Source organism: Ornithodoros turicata, unplaced genomic scaffold, assembly GCF_037126465.1.
Source record: "Ornithodoros turicata isolate Travis unplaced genomic scaffold, ASM3712646v1 Chromosome14, whole genome shotgun sequence".
Classification (NCBI taxonomy): domain Eukaryota; kingdom Metazoa; phylum Arthropoda; class Arachnida; order Ixodida; family Argasidae; genus Ornithodoros; species Ornithodoros turicata.
This window is the reverse complement of record NW_026999314.1, coordinates 858,614-864,613: the sequence shown is the minus strand read 5'-3', so window position 1 is coordinate 864,613 and position 6,000 is coordinate 858,614.

Here is a 6,000-nt window from a genome sequence, read left to right as displayed (position 1 = left end):
GCGGGGGCAAAACGGTGCCGGAGAATCTTGGAATACACTCTCAGGAGCAGTTGTGACACCGTAATTGGCCGAAAGTCCCCGGGGCCGCTAGGTCTCGCACGCTTAGGAGCAAAAACAGTTCTAGACTTCTTTAGGTTCGGAGGCACACATCTATTCCTTAAGAAGTTGTTGAGGATTTCGGCCACCACTTGACTGGGAATCTTCTTTAAGCCTTCCATGGTTACCCCATCAGGGCCTGGTGCGGATCGCTGACGCATCGCCCCCAAGCAAATCTCCACCTCCTCCACCTCTATGGCTCTCACTACTACTGACATAGGTCGATGAACCGGCGGGACCCGAGCTTCTCTTGGAGAAGGCGACGAAAAGATGGGATCATATTCCAGATGGAGCCTGGGGAAAGTGATTCTGTTGTCGCTGGTATCACTCATGAGGTCATGGCAAAGGACCTTAGGACCCTTTGCATATAGTCTCTGATGCTGCTTGAACCTTCTGTGACGTCGACCACGCGCAGTCGTGGGCTCGGAACTCCTGCTCCCGTTGATATTCTTCCGTCCCTTAGGACACGCTGGGACTACACCGTTGGCCTCATAAACGGCATCAATATCTTGGGACTGAAGAGGGCCTCCGAGAATCTTGTTGAGCAACTCTTCAGGTAGAGACGTTGAAGAAAGGATGTCCCTGCGCTCCTCCAAACTTGGGGGGAACCCGACCGCTGACCCTGACCCTGCTCATGTATAGTCGGCAGGGGGAGACTCCGTCCCTCTCGCTCACGCTCCCGAAGAACTCGCAGCATTGCCTTGTATCTCTTTGAATGACGCATCATTCGTATGTTCTGGAGCGAGCGATGGGGGTACCTGTTGTGCAACTCTTGGTTCTTGAATGGGAGGGTCCCCAATTCCATCTCCGCTCTTGCCATAAGCGTCAATTCAGCGTCGGTCCACCGACCATACGACACCACCGTTGGGGCGGCAGCGTCCGACCTGGTCCGAGCGAGATCAGACGAACCCGGCCCCGAGGCCGAGCCGCCAGAGCATGACAAGGGTGGTACGTCCCTCGTGCCATAAAGTTGGTCAGCACTCCTACTGCAGATATCATCGTGCTCAGCGCAGGTGTTAGGCCCTTCGGGCCGTCCCAGAGGAGGCGTATGCTCCTCGCCTGCCAGCATGATAGCCAGCTGGGACACCTCATTCGTCGGCACGGGACTCGGAGAAGTAACCACTTCGTGAATCTCAGATGTCATCTGCTCCGGCAGCTCAGCCTCCAGGTCGGGCACATCCGACCCCTCCCGAACCGGAGCCAACCGCGACCTCCCCTCAGGAAGCGCCACTTGAACCTCCACCACTGGAACCAGGCTCTCTCCGGGAACTTCATCGTCCACCTCTCTTCGTGATGCGTCAACCTCTTGTAGGTATTCTTCTTGAGGGTTGCGTTCCTGCCGCTTACGGCACTTTGAGTGGTGCGATGACATGCTTTTCACTGATGCCAGAATCTTCAGGCGGCATAGACTGCATCTCCACAGGATACGCAGAGAGTGTTCACGATAATGTCGTTCAAATTTCTCTCTAGATGTCACTCGGGTGTGGCATAAATGACACACCAGGTCATCAGGCGGGAAAGACACCTCATAATCTTCCATCTTCAAATAGAACTCCGCTCGGCCAGGTAAGATCGTAGCACTCCTGGGTAATTACCCTGGAGGCTCAGAATAACACAATACACAGATTTCACTCCTACCACGGCTTGTGCCGTGGGCGGTTCGTTAGCCGGCTGCTGCTGCCGTTGCCCAGGGGGTGCCACGAGGAGGCTGGACCGCCCGTGACTCAGGATAGACCAAGAAACTGTATTCGATAGCGCTAATAATTCGCTCAGCAACCGCAATCGAAAAATCCTGAGTCACGCCCCCCGAAAGAACACAATATATTCCCCCGCCGTAACACCATACTTTTTTAATTTTCTCTTGAGATGCAGGATCAGAACGTGGAGAAAAGCGTCGAATGAGTAGAATGGCGTTTATTTGGCTACCGAAAGAACACAATATATTCCCCCGCCGTTACACCATACTTTTTTAAATTTTCTCTTGAGATGCAGGATGAGAACTTGGAGAAAAGCGTCGAATGAGTAGAATGGCGTTTATTTGGCTATAACTCTTCTTTCCCCAAATGGGGTGTATCGTTAGGCTCTGATTCATTTTACACGATACACAATGTTTTGTTCTTAATGTCATCATTTTACTTTTAATTTTTACTCTCATATTGATTCACATACACACTGTCTTTGGCGCTCTATGGCCTTTGTCGCTTTTGCGCCAAAAAACCCCAATCAATCAATCAATCAATCAATCGTTAGGCTCTGAGGCCATTTGGTTAGCCCTGCTGGGAAGACAGGGGACGGCGGTGTTGAGCCTTCTAACCTGTCCTTAATCCGCTCATCGAGCCGTGAGTTGGATTGAGTCAGGGAGGGTAAGTTACATCGGCATCCGTCTCAGAACCTAACACCAAAGTGCATCTGGAAGCCCCAGCAGTAGGGGTAGCAAACCGTAATGCAGAGCTTCTATCGGTATCGTAGTCTTGGTGTTTCGCCAGGGTTCCCTCGGGCTATACCTTTTTGAAGAAACGGCTTAAAGGTCAGCTACGCCGATTTCCCGATGTGTTGAAACGGTTGTGATATTCAGAACGAGCACATCCTACTGCCCCCGAAACGCACCTTCGTTTCTCAATTTTGTCTTCCTATTACGAAAATTAATTCATCAAAGAAACCAAAACAAGCCATGGGCGCAGCCATTTTTGTGACGTAGATGGGATAAACCTGCTCCATCTACGTAGATAGAGAATCGTGCGTCTGATTGGATGAAAGCTGAGGCTTTCTCTGACTTCCCTGGCGTCTTCTCCCGTTTGCGAGGAAATCCAGTTATGGCCGCCGGGGCTACGATGAGCGTTTCGTCCGAGGTAATCCCGAGAACTATTGAACGATGGAAACAACAACCGGGAATTCACCTCAACATCATTTTCGGCGTGAAATTGTGATTATGTGCTCGAGAACTTCGCAGTTCAACCGTTCACCTGCCATTCACGTCAACCCGTTTGCTGGTTTTACTACAAGTGCAGGAATGGGAGCGATTGAGCAACAACGTGAGACTTTGTGATTGTTTGAGCATATACCTGCAGAGGACTGGTCTTCAAAGAAAGGCCGTATTTCTGCCCATGCACATCGTGCGATTGCCAGGCTTGTTACACGAGATACATATATCGTGCAGCATCATAGCGCGACTGCAATGAACGACGTAGGAATGTATCGTGACCACTCGAACTGCATTCGTTGAACCATTCGTCGGTTATATGAAAGTGCTCATTAGAGTTGCCCCGCACAAAAAGTGTTGGATGTAGTTTTGTAGTGTGTTGTTTATCTCGTAGAGCGCATCGCGGCATGTAGGTCGAGAAACCTTATACGTATTTTTTGCATGTTTACTTGAGTGTGCGCATTGTTCTATACCACACAGGTCATATTTCATTCATAATAGTTTCGCAAATAAAGACGTACGGGTCGATCTCATATTGCTTTTAAGTTAGGCATACTGTCTTCAGATCAGGGTATGTGTATCCTGTTTGCTGGGCCCAACAGATGTTATTAAGGGTAGTGCAACATTTCCCACCTCTTGAACCATGCTAACATTGCCAGAATAAGGAACATTACACTGTGCTGTGTATTCCACACTCAGTTGTCTCGCGACGTAAACCCCCAATTATTATATTGGGTACTCCACATGTTCAACCAGTCAGCACTTCCCATATCCTATTTTTTTTAACATGTGCTTAAAATTGCACAACTGCCACTCAAGTAACTTTGCCACCAAATTAGTCAATGACAAAAGGTATATGTACTTTATCACAAATTTAATAACCTTGGTGGAAATGGTTGATGGTGTCCCCTGCCCTGTATGGTGCACTGCATAGCAAAATACACAATAGTCCAAATGTTTTCCTTGTCCACAAATGCCCTGTCAAAGCTGAAAGACTCTTATCAAAATGGGGAAGCGGGCTTGCTTGTCCAGAGAAACAAATATGAAACTGCAGTGCTCAACATAAATAACTGCATGCTCAGCAACTAAGGCTGGTGATGCCGAAGACCTAATATTTCTAGGTTAAAAGGAACAAAGGAGAAAAGACCACTGTGGCATATTAATGTTGTTTCAAAAGTATAACACCACAAAATTTGTGAGAGTCAGTTGGTTTATTTAGTTATGTTGGTCACCTCCTGCACAAATTTTTAATAAGATTCAAATGCGTTGCTACCAACCAGGACCTAAGCCTGACCTATGATCTAATAATAATAATAGTATCTATCTATGACCTATATGGACCTTCACCACTAGTTTGGTCTATGTTTCACACGTGGCTTCTAGTGAAATTCGAAGCTGCTCTGTAGAGCTGACAGGAGACTTGCAGAGTAGAGTATTTTTTATTTATATTTTCCAAAGAACATGTAAAAAACAATGTGCTGTACCAACTGTATTCAAAGAAATACAAATATACTTTGTTTTAGCTATGTGCATGTTAGCAGATTACAGGTGACCAATGACACACAATGGGCGTCAAGGGTGGGAACACAAGAATACCACTGCAGGCACTGTCCTGAAATTCTAAGTCACCATTTGTCAGAAAGCAGTGACCACGCACAGCCTAAGGATCATATTGAGCTCCTTCCATTATTCTTTTTATTGGCAGCATGTTGGCTGCCATCCAGTCCATGAAAGTGACCCTTATCGTTGAAAGAACGGTTCAACAGCAAGCGAGCTGGTGATAGTGTCCATGATGGCGAGACCTGAAGAGGAGATACAAGAAGGGACATAAACACGCTATGTTGAGACATTGTGTATGTCCCTTCCTATCCCTCGTCTCAGGATTTTTCGCTATGGACCTTCATGATGTTTCATTCGGCAAACTTTACATATTTTTATGCAGAACTGTGAAGGTACAGCCAGGCGCTGTTAGCAAATCACACAGTACTTTTCTTGAATCAAGAATCCATAGAAGGTACACAGTCTTCTTCAGCATTGCACACATCTATGGGACATGTTAATCACTTTGGAATGTCACAGACATGTCATGGAGGCCGGCACATGATTAGTGGTGCTGAACAGACAACTATTTGTCATAGTTTAGGCATAAAAAGCAGTTTTGTCACCTGCATGTTGAGACAGATGTATCTCTACATACTTTGCCATGACACAAATATATGAAGCAACAAATGTACCCTCTACTTTATTATGGCTATTAGTCAACACCGCCAAGAATGTGGGAACACAGTCTTGTACCACCTACACTCTTCAAAATGACCTTCACACACGACACATTGTAGGTCAACGAGACTCCAGAATGATGTCCTCTCCCTCCCCATTAGCTGAAAACATTTTTCTATAACCTTGCATAAGAGGAAGTTAGTACAAGAAACACACACATTCCTTTTTTGAGCAAATCAGTATTCAGAGCGTTACCATACTGTGGTAGGCCTGCAGTGCATTACGTGGTACAGCACACACTGTAAAAAATGTCACCGTAGAACATGTCCCCCATTCTAATGACAGTCTTCTCCAGTTTTTCAAACTGCCATTTCCCATAGTGCTTTATGGTATGACACAGTATTTCTAAATCTTTACTGTAGTTTACTGGTTGTAGCAGAAAAAAGACACCACTGTTTCTGATCACAGGACGCAAGCCATAAGTGCTATACGGAAACAGTACATGCTGCTCTCTAGCAGTTGTTTGTGTTTGGACATGGTATGGTGCATGCAGGGTAAATTCCATGGTTAAAATATCCAAACGTGAACAACTGTTACATTACAACATGTAGAATGCTCTATAGTACAGTAAATCCTCCAAAGCCGGACACCTCCCTACTTCGGACAACTCCCCATGATTTCATTGCACGGGCAGGCTCCCATTGAAACTACATGGGGACGAAACTCTCTATGTCAGACACCTCCCTATCTTGGAAGTAGGATAG